Genomic DNA, 17,192 nt, shown 5'->3' with positions numbered 1-17,192 from the left:
AGGAAAAAGCTAAACAACCTAAGAGAAAAATGATTGAAAGACATGAACAGGCATTTCACAGAAAAGAAAGCAATTATGGCCAATACACATAAGAAAATATGTTCAACCTCACTATCAACCAGGGAAATCTAAATTAAAACCAAATGAAATGATACCATTTCATGCATATCTGATTATCAAACTTTTTAAAGTTTGATAATTGGTTTGGTTGAAACCAATTCCATTCCTCCATTGCCCTAGACACATTTCTACATGTGGCCAGAGGGTACCCTACTGGACAGCAGATATAGGATATTTCCGTCATCACAGGAAGTTCTAAAGCATTTAAAACACTGACTACTTCATTATCTAACACTGAATGTGCTGCGTTTTCTCACATACAGAAGTGCTCCTGATTCTGCTGATTCTGCTCAATTAAAACAAAATTGGCTTGGTTTTAACCAATAATTGGTTATTCAGCAAACGTTGAAACCAATTATTTGGTTGAAACCAAATGAACTTTGTTTGAATTGACAGGAATTTTTACATATTGCTGGGAACACAACCAAGTTGAAGAACAATCTGTCAATATCTAGTAAAAGTGAAAATGCATAGTTTAAAACTGAACCATTCCACTTCAAGGCATATAATCAGGAGAAACCCCTGCACATGTATAAAGATGTACATCACAGCACTGTATCTTTTTATTTTTATTTATTTATTATTATTTTTTTGAGATGGAGTCTCACTCTGTTGCCCAGGCTGGAGTGCAATGGTATGATCTCGGCTCACTGCAACCTCCGCCTCCCGGGTTCAAGCGATTCTCCTGCCTCAGCCTCCCAAGTAGCTGGGATTACAGGCACCCACCACCACGCTGGCTAATCTTTGTATTTTTAGTAGAGACGGGGTTTCGCCATGTTGGCCAGGCTAGTCTCAAACTCCTGACCTCAGGCAATCCACCCGCTTCGGCCTCCTGAAGTGCTGAGATTACAGGTGTTAGCCACCATGCCGGCCTCTTCCCTTCATTATTAAGTATAGTTGTCTTCTAAGAAAGTGGTAAGGCCTGAGAAGAAAGTAGTTGAGCCTGAAAGACCTAGAAAAGCCTATTTATTATTAGAAGAAAATGTGGAAGTGACAAAGCTCATTGGGAGGGCTGGACAGTGAAAGATGTAAGCTTGGCTTATGTGAGAGATGTTAGACTCATCCTCACCCACCATGTGTGGGAGCGCTTCTGTGAGTGAGAAAATGCAGCACATTCAGTGTTAGATAATGAAGTAGTCAGTGTTTTAAATGCTTTAGAACTTTCTGTGATGATGGAAATATCCTATATCTGCTGTCCAGTAGGGTAGCCTCTGGCCACATGTAGAAATGTGTCTAGGGCAACGGAGGAATGGAATTTTTAACTCCACATTAATTTACGTTTAAATGTAAATAGCCTTGTGTGACTAACAGATATCATATTTGATGGTGTATTTTATACTATGCAGAAATTGTTGCTGAGTGTTAATAGTTTTAAAAAATTTTAATGGCATTGGGGAAAATTAGAGTCTTAAGATGAGCTGGTGACACATTTTTCCTTTTTAAATTTCTGGGAATATAAGCTTTCACTATTCACAAATTTGTTATCAGAAATAAATTATATATTTTTTTGTCGGAGTCTCGCTCTGTCACCAGGCTGGAGTGCAGTGGCACAATCTCGGCTCACTGCAACCTCTGCCTCCCAGATTCAAGCAATTCTCCTGCCTCAGCCTCCCAAGTAGCTGGAACTACAGGCACGTGCCACCATGCTCAGCTAATTTTTGTATTTTTAGTAGAGATGGGGTTTCACCATGTTGGCCAGGCTGGTCTTGAACTCCTGACCTCGTGATCCACCTGCCTTGGACTCCCAAAGTGCTGGGATTACAGGAATGAATTATATTCTAAAAGTGACTGTATGTTCCTAAATGGAATACTGTACAGCAGACAAAAAATAAACTTGAGCAACACACATAAAGAAGGCTAAAATCACACAAGCATAATGTGACCAAAAAAGAAATATATAGGATACACACAGTATTAGACTATGCACATAAAGTTTTAAAACATGCAAAATAATACAATAATGTAGAAACCATACAAAGGCATGTGTAAGAATGACCACCAGGGTAGAGGTCACCTTTGAGGAAAAGGAAGGGGTGAGATTGTGTGGAATCTATGCTACTTTCTATTTCCCTCCTGACTCCCCAACTCCCTAGCACACTCTGCAAAGACAAAGAGGATGGGCAGGGCCAGCACACAGAGGAGGCACCTCCCCTCCAAAGCCTTCTCTGGCCCCCTCCCTGCCAGTCAGGGCTGAGGCCTCCTCTGGGCTCCCAAGTCCGAGTGTTGGCCTTTGTAACACCCTGATCACTCTGGCCTGGTGTTGTTTTTCTTCACACCTCTCCTCCACCAGCCAAGGAGCTTTCCAGGGCATAATTCTTTGGAGATTTAAAGTCATCAACATCACTTGTTTATTCTCTGACACCTGCTATGTGCGTAGGCCCGGGGAAGAAAAAAGATGAGTTGTTCATGGCTAGTGTCCTTCAGAAATGCCCAGTGTGGAGGAGAACAGACCAGAACCTGGTGGGCACTGGGCCAGAGAGGCATGAAGATACATAGGAACTCTGAAGGACCCCCAGCCCGCCCAGCCCTAGAGCAGGGAGAACAGGGGTGGTTAAGGCACAAGTTGTGTCTTAGGCTGTGTTCAAGAACAACTAGGGTTGTTTGGGTAAAGTAGGAGGAAGATGTTCCTGTTTACAAGAGGGGACAGCTTGTGAAGACCAGGAGGTGGGGTTGATCATGGCCAACTCTGAGAACCTCAAGAAGTTCAGTCCTACTGGAGAGTCCAGTGGAAGAGGGGAGTGGGATAAGACAGCTGTAGAGAGGGCAGGGACCAGTCCTTTCAGGGTCTTGATGCCAGGCTGGGAAGCTTGGTTTATCCTGAGGGCACTGGGAACCATGGAAGGGTTTAAGCAGGGTGGGAGCTGGGGAGATGCCCAGAGTTGTGTTTTAGAAAGCTGACTTATGCTGGCTGCTGTGCAGAGGCAGTGGGTCGGTGAGGAGGCTGGGCCAGTAGTCCAGGCAGGTGGCCAGGGCAGTGGGGATGGAGGAGGGGTGATATATGGGAGAAGATTGGAAGGTGGATTTGAGAACTTTTTTTTTTGAGATGGGGGTCTGGTTCTGTTGCCCAGGCTGGAGTGCAGTGTCACAATCTCTGCTCACTGCAACCTCTGCCTCCCGGGCTCCGGTGATCCTCCCACCTCAGCCTCCCGAGAAGTAGCTGGGACTACAGATGCATGCCACCATGCCTGGCTAATTTTTTTTTTCTTTTTTTTGGTAGAGATAGGCTTTTGCCATGTTGCCCAGGCTGGTCTTGAACTCCTGGGCTCAAGTGATCCTCCCACCTTAGCTTCCCAGAGTGGTGGCATTACAGGCGTGAGACACCACACCTGGCCTTGAGGGCTTTTTAAGGAGGTAGAATCAGCAGAATCAGGCAGATTGGATGCGAATGTGAGGGAAAGAGAGTGGATTCTCAGTTTGGGTTCCTTCAGAAGCTGATCCTGAGGCAAACATTTAAGTACAAATCATTTATTTTAGAGGTGATCCAGGGAAAAGAAGCAAGCCATGGTGGCTGCCGAGCAGGTCATCACTGTGGGTCAGTCCTGTGGGGAACCTGTGGGAGACTGAGCAGAACCTGCCACAGGGAGGTCCCACCCAAAAGGCAAGGAAACTGGAGCAGTTGGTCACCAACTCCAGCTATCTTCGGTTAAAGGCTGATCCTCAAACTTTCTGGCACTTCTGGCCAAGTGTGCTCCAAAAGCCAGAGAAACCCCAGGGCAGAAACCCAGGGTCCCACAGTGAGAAGCTGCAGAGGTGTGGGGATGAGAGTGCTCAGTGGCACAGGCAGCCCCCAGCCTTGGTGTCCCTGTGGCCTCCTCTCAGGGCTGGGGCTGCTCTTTCAGCCCCAGTCACAGTCATAGCCCTAGAACCCCCAGCCCCCTTCCTGAGGCCCAGGAGGGGCGCAGGAGGCACAGCATCTGCTACAGGACGAAAGGAGCCCTGTCTGTTCCCTGTAGGCTGAGCTCTGGTTCTCCAAGCTGGGTGAAGGAGGGACTCTGTGTAGGAGTTGGGGAAGTGGGGGTGGGTTTCAACCTGATGGCCCTGCCTGCACCCCAGTGTCCTCTCCTCAGCACTCCACCTTTCTCACTGGTCCTCCCACTGTCCCTGGGTCCTCCTGGGTATGCAGAGCTCTGGTTTCCATGAAGATGGTGCTCTGACCTCTGGAAATGCTCCCTCTGACCAGCTTAGCCAGGCCACCTGATCCCCATACTCACATCAAGGTAGAGGAACTTGGCAGCTCTTTAATAAAACCAAATCCTGTTGCCCAGGAGCTTCATGTTTGGGCCTCTAGGCCATAGGGTGGGTGAAGTCACTTCTACTCTCTTTAAGATGGAGCCATCAGTTAAAGGAGGGAAGAGATGCCCAGCAGTGGAACTGTAGGGGGGCAGCCAGAGCAGTAAGAGAAGGAGCAGGTCAGTGCCGTGTCACTGAGGCCAAGGGAAGATGGGCCTGGAAGAAGGAGGGAGGCCACAGGCTCAGAGCTGGGCCTGGGAGCCAGGTCCCATCCCCACTGGCCCCAGGAGAGGTCAAGGAGCCCTTGGTTAAACTGTGTCCGGCAGCTAATTTGCTTCCTCCTGTTCCGCTCCCTCCCAGCTTCAGCCATGGCCTCAGAAGCCTTAGCAGCTGGCAGGTGCCCAGCAAGATCCGGCACTGGATGAGCCATATCTGGCATTTCCAACAACTTCTGAGATATCCCCCTCCCCCTGTCAGCCCCCGGCCTTGGTGTCCCTGTGGCCTCCTCTCAGGGCCAGGGCTGCTCTTTTAGCCCCAGCCATAGTCCTAAGACCCCAGCCTCCTTCCTGAGGTCCAGGAGCCCCCACTTGGCTCCCCTTTGCCCTGTCAGTCCACCAGCCATGGCTAGCCCTTGTCCTGAACGGGAGAACCTCTTCCTGGAACTTGCCTCTTTCTCATTCCCACCACATTCCAGCTGCCCAACCAAGTGTTGATTCACAAATTCATGAGTCAGGAATCCTGCCCTGGCAGCTCTTAGTCAGGGCTCTGGATTCCTCTCTTGCCTCTAAGCACACTGATGGGACACTCCATTTAGCTCCCTCCTACCAGACCCATGCCCACCAGAGCTGCTCCTGGTACAAATGTTTGTTTGTTTACTTATTTATTTATTTTCAAAATGGAGTCTTTCTCTGTCGCCCAGGCTGGAGTGCAATGGCATGATCTTGGCTCACTGCAACCTCCGCCTCCTGGGTTCAAGCAATTCTCCTGCCTCAGCCTCCTGAGTAGCTGGGATTACAGGAGCGTTCCACCATGCCCAGCTAATTTTTTGTACTTTTAGTAGAGATGGGGTTTCACCATGTTGGCCAGGCTGGTCTTGAACTCCTGGCCTTGTGATCCGCCTGCTTCAGCTTCCCAAGGTGCTGGGATTACAGGCGTAAGCCACCATGCCTAGCTATAAATGTTAACATACTTTCTGGTGGCATTAAAAGGAGCATAGTGCCTATGTCAGAGGAGGTGATAGTCCACAGAGATCTGCTGCTCACACTACCTGTGGAGCCCTGCGACCTCTGCAACACTGCCTGCTGCCCTTGGGACTGTAGGGACACTGAGAGGGTAATGAAATCAACACATGGAACAAAAAGCCAAGTTAGGCCGGGCGCGGTGGCTCACGCCTGTAATCCCAGCACTTTGGGAGGCCGAGGCAGGCAGATCACCTGAGGCCAGGAGTTCAAGAACAGCCTGGCCAACATGGCGAAACCCCGTCTCTACTGAAAACACACACAAAAAATTAGCCAGGCATGGTGGCCGGTGCCTGTAATCCCAGCTACTGGGGAGGCTGAGGCTGGAGAATCACTTGAAACCAGAAGGTGGAGGCTGCAGTGAGCTGAGACTGCGCCATTGCACTCTAGCTTGGGCAACAAGAGCGAAACTCCATTTCAAAATAGAATAGAATAGAATAGAATAGAATAGAATAGAATAGAATAGAATAGAATAGAATAGAATAAAATAAAATTTTAAAAAAGCCAACTTAATGTGAGTCAACCCTTGGGAGTGGGGCAATTCTTTCACTTGGTACCAACAGATCCCTGTCCATTTTAAAACAGATTTACTGAATCTGAGATTCAAGCAGACATTATTGTTTAGTAAATAGTTTAAACTATGTTCATAATGAAGAAAAAGTTGGTGTTTTCATTTATTTCAGCTCTTTAAGAAATCAACAAATCAATACTGAAATATTGGAAATGACCTGTCTATTCATAGGGAACTGGTTAAATAAATCATGGTTGTTAAAACAGAACAGGGGAGTTTTTATGTAGAAAGATCTTTAAGAAAACTTCAGGGCCAGGCATGGTGGCTCATGCCTGTAATTCCAGCACTTAGAGGCCAAGGCAGGAGGATCGCTTGAGCCCAGGAGTTCAAGAGCAGCCTGGGCAACATAGTGAGACCCTGTTTCTAAAAAAATAGAATAAAATAGCCAGGCGCGGTGGCTCACACCTGTAATCCCAGCACTTTGGAGGCCAAGGCAGGCAGATCACAAGGTCAGGAGTTCAAGACCAGCCTGGCCAACATAGTAAAACCTTGTCTCCACTAAAAATTATACAAAAATTAGCTGGGCATGGTGACACACGCCTGTAGTCCCAGCTACTCAGGAGGCTGAGGCAGGAGAATCACTCGAACTCAGAAAGTGGAAGTTGTGGTGAGCCTAGATTGCACCGCTGCACTCCAGCCTGGGTGACAAGAGCGAGACTCTGAATCAAAACAACAACAACAAAAAAAAACACCAAAAAACAAACAAACAAAAATTAGCTGGGTGTGGTGGCACACGCCTGTAGCCCCAGCTACATGGGAGGCTGAGGCAGAAAAATTGCTTAAACCCGGGAGAGATTGTGCCACTGCACTCCGGACTGGGGGACAGAGGGAGACTCCATCTCAAAAAAAAAAGAACAAAATAAAAATAAATTTAAAAGGGAATTTTCAGAAGAAAGCTAGGTATAGAAATATGTATGTAGTATGCAAACTTTTGTGTATGAAGGAAGAAAAAAACACTACTTTTAGGATTTGTATATGCATATAGTTACCTGGAAACATAAAGAAGCAACCACTGACTGGGTTACTTATTAGGGCCAATAACAGGGAGATCCTTCACTGTTTACCTTTTTTTGTTTGTTCGTTTGAACCAAGTGAATACATTATTTAGTTGAAAATTAAATTAAAAAGAAACAGATCACTTTTAAAAATCAAGATGTCACATTTAGTAAAGGTGCCCCAAATGCTGAACCATGACATGGTTCCAATGATGAGAAAAATGGAATGTTTTTATCAACAAAGATTGATATAGGGATTTACTGTTTTCTAAGTAGTTTTGCAAAAATTTAGACATCAACTTTCTTCAGCCTAGGCAACTTGGCAAAAACCCATCTCTACAAAAAAAAAAAAAAAAAACAGAAATTAGCTGGGCATGGTGGCACATGCCTGTAGTTCCAGCTACTCAGGAAGCTGAGGTGGGAGGATCACTTGAGCCTGGGAGATCAAGGCTGCAGTGAGCTGAGATTGTGCCAATACAATCCAGCCTGGGTGAGAGAGACCCTGTCTCAAAAAAAAAAAAAAAAAAAAAAGATATTAACCTGCTTAAGCCTTATTAGGGACAGTTGATTATTTCAATTTTTCAGAGGGGGAAACTGAGGCTCATAGAGGTCAGTGGTCTTGCCCAAGGCTCCCCCATCTGTAAGTAAAGGAGCTGGTCCTGGATGGAACCTGGGAGCCTCACCACAGGAACAAAGGAGAGCACAGAACAGAGTCCACCCAGGAAGACCCCCGGGCTAATGCAAGGGTTCAAGCACACTCTGGGCAGGGACAGGCCTGGGTTGGATTCTGGCTCTTCCACTGAAAGCTGTGTGGCCAAGCCAAGTTCCTTTCCCTCTCAGAGCTCTGGTCACCCGTACAACGGGGATAATAATTCTGTCCTCCCAAGTGGTTTGAGTTTTAACTGGAATAGTGTATGTAAAACTCCCAGTACAGTGCCTGGCACAAATAATCAAAATTTCTAACTGTTGGAGTGTTTTCTTTAAATAACAGCATGAGATTTTTGTTGTTGTTGTTGTTGAGATGGAGTCTCACTCTGTCACCCAGGATGGAGTGCAGTGGCACAATCTTGGCTCACTGCAACCTCCACCTCCCGGCAGAACCAGATATTTTAATTCAACTGAACTCCCTATAGTTCTTGAATTCCCTATATGCCTGCCTCATAAATTAAGAAGAGGAGAAGCATTGGAGAATTGAAGGAAGTATAGGAAACCACCTTTGCCCTAAAAGATGCTTATGGTTTTATTGGTGAGACAACCTTTAAGTAGGCCCACACAGCCTTTCTAGGAATAGTTTATTACTGTCAATATTCAGTTTATTTTTCTATGCTAACCTCATTGTAAAATTAAAATGCAGATGGATTGTTTATCCAATTTTATATGCAGTGGTTTTCAATAAGTGACAAAATTCACAGTCAGAACTGAATGTTTTTTTCAGAATATTTGAAGCCATTTTAAATAACATTGTGCGTAACTTGTATCACCAACTGTGCTCCACCCTAACAGAGGCACATATCCAGTTCTCCCCAGTCATCCCGCATCCATGCTGCTTTTGGCATTAATGGTGCCAAAATGGTGGCACTGCATGTGTTCTCTTCATTATCTAATGATTAATTGTACTGACATACATGATACTCACTTTGGGCTTCTGGCAATTCACAGACTGGGCTTCTGGCAATTAGCAGACTGGAAAAATACTAACAGATTAGTGATGAACTTCATTAAAAATTATCATATAAGGAACAGCAGACATTCCACAGTGTACACATATATTAAAACACCACACTGAGCCAGACATGGTGGTTCATGCCTGAAATCCCAGCATCTTGTGGTGGGAGTAAGGTGGGAGTATCACTTGAGCCCAGAGGTTCAAGACCTGCCTGGGCAACATAGCAAGGCCCCATCCCTACAAAATATATATATGTATCCAGGCATGATGGCACACACCTGTGGTCCCAGCTACTTGGGAGGCTGAGCCAGGAGCATAACTTGAGCCCAGGATGTCGAGGCTGCAGTGAGCCTTCACGCCACTGCACTCCAGCCTGGGTGGGAGAGTGAGACCCTGTTTCAAACAAACAAAAACCAGCGTAAAAAATATATCACATTGTGCCCCATAAGTATATACAATTATTATTTGTCAATTAAAAATAAAAATTTAAATTAAAAAAGAAACAGCAGAATTGTTCATTGCAGTTCATTATTTTTTTTTCCCCAATGTTTTAGAATAAGGGAATGTAACACTTACCTCAAAGGGAAAAGCCCTGACTTCTTTCTCTTTTGTGGAGGGGGCCACAAATGTGCTTCCTCACCAGGGAGCTTGGTTTCGTTGGAAACACTTCCACCTGTCACCACTTGAGGATGTGGCAGGCAGATGCTCTTAGGTTTTGTCACTCTCAGAAGGGGACAAGAGAGGCCAGAAGAACAAAAGCAAAGGCAGTAAGGTTAATAATACAAAAGGATGAGATTGAGGTAGTTTAGGTCCACCTGGAGCTGTCACAGGCTGGAAGGGAGACACTTCATTGAAATCCTGCTGCCTCTTGCAGAAACAAAACTGACAAGAAAGAGACCCCTTCCAAAGAACTTGGCACTTCCGGGTTTAAGTAAGCAGACTCTGGCGCCCAGCTTTTCTCCAGGCAACTTATGGACTTGTGGTATATGCCTAGGATTTGGAAAAGAGCAGGAGACGGAGGGGTCCCAAACTATAATGAAAAGTGTCTAGGTCCCTTGTATGAACAACAACACAGTAAAAGCTGTCTGCAAGATGATCAGGAGGTGAGAAAGCAAGGAATGAACCAGGATTACCTATTAGGGAAGCGATAAAAAGACCCTATTTGAAGAGAGACTGAACATTCTTCCATCTAAAGAATAAATATAGTTAGAAACAAAATCTTGCAATGAAAAAAACACCAAAAAAAAAATAAAAATGGGGATCTTGTATTAGTCAGGGCTCTCCAGAGAAACAGAATCAATTATATATATATATATATAAAATATGTAAAATATAAAATATATAATATATATAAAATATTTATTTTAATATTTAATTATTTCAAATATATATTTAAAATAATTAAATATTTTAAATATTTAAATAAAAACCATTTCTTTTTTTTTTTTTTTTTTGAGATGGAGTCTTGCTCTTTTGCCCAGGCCAGACTGCAGTGGCGCTATCTCGGCTCACTGCAAGCTCTGCCTCCCAGGTTCACGCCATTCTCCTGCCTCAGCCTCCTGAGTAGCTGGGATTACAGGCGCCCGCCACCGCGCCCGGCTAATTTTTTTTATTTTTAGTAGATACGGGGTTTCACCGTGTTAGCCAAGATGGTCTCAATCTCCTGACCTCATGATCCGCCCACCTTGGCCTCCCAAAGTGCCGGGATTACAGGTGTGAGCCATCGCGGCCAGCCTAATTATATAATATATGATATATGATATATATCATATATTATAATTACATATCATATATATTATATATGATATATAATTTATAATTATATTATATAGATATATATGATATATGCTATATGTTATATATGATATATAATATTTATATTCTATATACTATATATAATGTATATATAATATATATCTTCTATATACTATATATAATGTGTATATAATGTATAATATCTTCTATATACTATATATAATGTGTATATAATATATAATATCTTCTATATACTATATATAATGTGTATATAATATATAATATCTTCTATATACTATATATAATGTATATATAATATATAATATCTTCTATATACTATATATAATGTATATATAATATATAATATCTTCTATATACTATATATAATGTATATATAATATATAATATCTTCTATATACTATATATAATGTATATATAATATATAATATCTTCCATATACTATATATAATGTGTATATAATATATAATATTCTATATACTATATATGATGTATATATTATATATAATTATATATACTATATTATATATTATATATAATAACATATACTATATAATATATAATTATATATAATAATATATACTATATAATATATTATTATATATAATATGTATACTATATAATATATATTATTATATATAATATATATACTATATAGTATATATATTATATATAATATATATACTATATAATATATAAGATAATATAATATATATACTAGATATAATATATATATTATAATATATGTACTATATATAATGTATATATAATATAATATAATATATACTATAAATAATGCATATATTATATTATATAATGTATATATATTATATAATATATAATATATAATGTATATATAATATAATATATACTATATAATGTATATATAATATAATATATACTATATAATGTATATATATTATATAATATATACTATATAATGTATATATATTATATAATATATATACTATATAATATATATATTATATAATATATATACTATATAATGTATATATTATATAATATAATATATATACTATATATAATGTATATATATAATATAATATATATACTATATATAATATATATAATAGAATATATATACTATATATAATATATATTATAGAATATATATACTATATATAATGTATATATATTATAGAATATATACTATATATAATGTATATATATTATATTATATATACTATATATAATGTATATATATTATATTATATATACTATATATAATGTATATATATTCTATAATATATATACATTATATAGTAAAGTATATACATTATATATAGTATATATGTATATATAGTATATATGTATTATATATAGTATATAGTATATATGTATGATATATAGTCTATATTATACTGTATTATATATTTTATAAATATATACTATAATATATATGCTATATATAGTATATATATTATATAATATGATATATATACTATATGCAAGGTGTATATATTATATAATATAATATATATACTATATGTAATGTGTATATATTATATAATATTATATATACTATATGTAATGTGTATATAATATATAATATTATATATACTATATGTAATGTGTATATAATATATAATATTATATATACTATATGTAATGTATATATAATATATAATATAATATATAATATATATGTAATGTATATATAATATAAATATAATATATACTATATGTAATATATATAATATAAATATAATATATATACTATATGTAATGTATATATAATATAAATATAATATATACTATATATAATGTATATATAATATAAATATAATATATACTATATATAATGTATACATAATATAAATATTATATATACTATATATAATGTATGCATAATATAAATATAATATATATACTATATATAATATATAATATAAATATAATATATACTGTATAAAATGTATATATAATATAATATATAATATATAATATATAATATGTAATATGTAATATAATATATAATATATAATATATAATATATAATATATAATACATATAATATATAATATATAATATATAATACATATAATATATAATATATAATATATAATGTATATATAATATATAATATAATATATAATATATTCTATATTCTATTATATATGTGTATATATAATATATTATGTATTATATATAATGTATATATAATATATACTATCTTATATACTGTATATAATGTATATACAATATATAATATATTATATATAATGTATATTTTTATATTTATATATAAATATATATAAATATAAAATATTTATATTTATATATAAATATATATAAATATAAAATATTTATATTTATTATATATAAATATATCAATATATATTTTTCATTTTTTATTTATATTTATATATAAATATATAAATATATAAATATATTCATTAAATATAAAAAATATAAAAATATAAATATATAAATATATAAATATACATTATATAATATATAATATATTATATATACATTATATAATATATTATATATTATATATACATTATATAATATATTATATATTATATATACATTATATAATATATTATATATTATATATACATTATATACATTATATAATATATTATATATTATGTATACATTATATAGATTATATATAATGTATACATTATATATAATATATTATATACTATGTATAATGTATATAGATTATATATTATATATACATTATATATAATAGATTATATATTATATATACATTATATATAATAGATTATATATTATATATACATTATATATAATAGATTATATATTATATATGCATTATATATAATAGATTATATATTATATATGCATTATATATAATAGATTATATATTATATATGCATTATATATAATAGATTATATATTATATATGCATTATATATAATAGATTATATATTATATATGCATTATATATAATAGATTATATATTATATATGCATTATATATAATAGATTATATATTATATATGCATTATATATAATAGATTATATATACATTATATATAATAGATTATATATTATATATACATTATATATAATAGATTATATATACATTATATATAATAGATTATATGTTATATATACATTATATATAATAGATTATATATAATATATTTTATGTTATATATTATATATTATATATACATTATATATTATATATTATATATTATATATACATTTTATATATTATATATAATGTACATAAAATATATAATATATAATATATATTTATATTTGAAGGAAGTATAGGAAATAATTACATATTTATTTATTTATTTATTTACTTTAGGAAGTGGCGTACATGATTATGGAATCTGAGAAGTCTCGTGATGTACTGTCTGTCTGTAAATTGGAAAACCAGGAAAGCTGTTGGTGTCATTTAGGCCAAGTATGAAGGCCCAAGGACCAGAACACCAATTTCCAAGAGCAGGAGAAGGTGGATGTTCCCTCTCAAAAAGAGAGCAGGCTGAGTGCAGTGGCTCATGCCCATAATCCCAACATTTTGGGAGACCTAGGCGGGAGGATCACTGCAGTCCAGGAGTTCGAGACCAGCCTGGGCAAGAAAGCGATACCTTGTTTCTATAAAAAAAAGTTTTAAAATTAGCCAAGTGTGGTGGTGTACACCTGTAGTCCTAGCTACTCAAGGGCTGGGGTGGGAGGATTGCTTGAACCCAGGAGTTCGAGGCTGCAGTGAGCTATGCAGTGAGCTATGATCGCTCTGGGCAACAAGCAAGACCCTGTCTCTAAAACGAAAAAAACGCGGGGTGCAGTGGCTCACACCTATAATTCCAACACTTTGGGAGGCCAAGGCAGGCAGATTGCTGGAACCCAGGAGTTCAAGAACCCAGGTGTTCAAGACCAGCCTGGGCAACATGGTGAGACCCTGTCTCTACAAAAAAATACAAAAATTAGCCAGGGGTGGTGGTCCACGCCTGTAGTCCTAACTACTTAGGAGGCTGAAGTGGGAGAATTACTTGTGCCCAGGAGGCAGAGGTTGCAGCAATGAGCCAAGATTGCGCCACTGCACTTCAGCCTGGGCAACAGAGCAAGGCTCTGTCTCCAAAAAAAAAAAAAAAAAAAAAAAAAAAACAAAACAAGAGAGTGAGAAAGAGAGAGTGAATTTGTCGTTTCTCCATCTTTTGTTAATTCACATCCTCAATGGGTTGGATGATGACTACCCACCTTGGGGAGGGCCATCTGATTTACTCAGTTCACCTACTCACATGCTAATTTCTTTGAGAAGCATTCTCACAGACACACTCAGAACAATGTTTTACCAGCCATCTGGGCATTCGTTAGCCCGGTCAAGTTGACACATAAAATTAACCATCATAGATCTCCCTACATTATCACCACTTACCTGGATTTTTAACCAGCATTCATCTTGTTCCTCAGGCTTTAAACAGGGAGTTCAGCACAGACCTCAAGTTGTAACAGAAAACAGAAAGCAACATCTCCTGGTTCATAGACCCTGGAGAAAAATATTTGAGATACGTGAATGCTACTGACTCAAAGAAAACAGAAATGGCATTGACATGAAAGCTGCAGGTGCTGAAAGGTTTTAGTTTGCCTTGAGCAAGTTAAATGAAAGTAGGAGAAGCAAAGACTGGATACTGTACTATTAATACCCACCACAGTGAAAACCACTAGTTCATTGGCACAGGTGCTGGTACAAGAAACTTAGAGGACCAAGAGGCTGTCATAAGATGATGGTTGATGACATCAATACTGCAGAAGTTCGGCCTAAGTATGTACCCTGTGTGGGAGCAGTTCCAGCAAATCCAGTCTCTCTCTCTCTCTCACCTGAGGAGACATGGTGACCTCATACAATGATGGATTGTAGATGGCCACAAAGCAACCACAGGCTATGAACATCAACACGTGGTATTTAGAGAGGACGATAAAGAGAAAGAAAAGCTGCTGAGGCTGGGTGCGATGGCTCATGCCTGTAATCCCAGCACTTTGGGAGACTGAGATGGGAGGATCACTTGAGTCCAGAAGATTAAGACTGCCTGGGAAACATACCAAGACCTCATGTCTACAAAAATTTAAAAAATTAGCCAGGTGTGGTTTCATGTGGTATCCTATCGTCGTACTTACCTGGGAGGCTGAGGTGTGAGGATCACTTGAGCCAGGAGTTCAAAGTTGCAGTGAGCTATGATTGTGCCACTGCACCCCAGCCTGGATGACGGAACAAGACCCTGTCTTTAAAGAAAGTGTTTAAAAGTAAAAGAAAAACAGCTGAGTCATGCACCTGACATAGAAGATGTTTTTCTTTGATACAAAAGTCATGAGCATTCTGGGGGTGCAATTGGACAATAGAGATCTGGGAAGGACTGGGTGAAAGAAAACAGAGCTTGGGGGTGGGAAGGTATGGAACTTCAGCCAATTAGAGCAATCAAGGCCAGGTTCCCCACCATGGAGACAACTTGTCAACCTAGCAAGAGTAAATGCAGGCCCAGAGGAGTCATTTCCAGCAGGCATCGAGTTTGGGAATATATACCCCAAGAAAAAGCAGCTCCTTTGTTGCCTGTAACAGATCTGTTGATTCTCATGCGTGCCTGCCCCACAGAGGGCTGGAGAAAAATGTTGTCCAGTCTCTCTTCTGTTTCAGATTTTCTCCCTGTTTCCTCTGAGGTGGCTTCTGAGTATTTAGGGAGTTGGGGCCTCGTATCTCTGTAGCAGGGAGAAGAGATGGAACCTTGGCTTTGACCTCCATTCTGATGTCTACTCCTCCCCCACACTTCTTTTTTTTTTTTGCCATTTATTAAAGAAACTGAGTCATGTATCCTATAAAAGTTCTCAAATTCTGGATTTGGTTAGTTGCATCACCTATTGCTATCTCAACTTCCTCAGTCCCCTGTATTTTCTGAAAACTGGTAGTTAGATCTAGAGGTCTGCTCAAATTCTGGTTCACCTATGAATTCTTCATAGGAGGTGGTGTGTACTTCTTTGTACCCCATAAAGCAAGACATAATGTCTAGTTCTCTCTCTTTTTTGTGATGTTAATATTGGCCAGTGGGTTCTGGTGTTATCAGACTAGCAACCATTGGGATGATTACTGCCCAGACTTGCCTGTAGAAATAGAAAGCAAAGCATAGGTATATTTTTTAATATTAAAGTAAGCACATTAAAAAAGTAATCAGAAATACTGAGATTAATTTAAATAATATATTTTATTTAATCTGTTATATCAAAAATATATAAAAACGAAGATATTTTACAATCTTTCTTTTCTGTATTAAGTCTTCAAAAATCTAGTGTGTATTTTACACTTATACCACATATCAATTCAGATAAGCCACATTTCAAATGTTCAGTAGGCACTTGTGGGTAGTGGCTGCCACATTGGACATCCCAGGCCTACAGGCATTAATTGATTAGGGCATGCAAAATGATGATATTTAATTCTGTGATACCTTCTTCATTTATTGGCTGGAGTTCAGTAAAAAAGAATTTTCCTCAGCGTCTATTTGGTTACTCTGAAATACAGTTTGTATAGGAAAGACAGATTCTTTTCCTTTTAACCTGCCTTTCAGAATAATACATTGATAAGCTACCAACCTACAG

At 37.5% G+C, this 17,192-nt stretch overlaps 1 long non-coding RNA gene across 1 annotated transcript; it reads right to left on the bottom strand.

Moving 5' to 3' along the window:
* Positions 1–3,569: 3,569 nt before the first annotated feature.
* Positions 3,570–9,999, bottom strand: LOC129048935 (uncharacterized). Its single transcript, XR_008511643.1, has 4 exons — positions 9,397–9,999; positions 9,099–9,213; positions 8,791–8,837; positions 3,570–4,566 (listed from the first exon to the last, which is right to left on the bottom strand). It is a non-coding gene; the product is annotated as an uncharacterized LOC129048935 (long non-coding RNA).
* Between the last annotated feature and the right edge of the window lie 7,193 nt (positions 10,000–17,192).

Source organism: Pongo abelii, chromosome 9 (genome assembly GCF_028885655.2).
Source record: "Pongo abelii isolate AG06213 chromosome 9, NHGRI_mPonAbe1-v2.0_pri, whole genome shotgun sequence".
Lineage (NCBI taxonomy): Eukaryota > Metazoa > Chordata > Mammalia > Primates > Hominidae > Pongo > Pongo abelii.
This window is presented reverse-complemented; position numbering and strand designations above follow the sequence as displayed.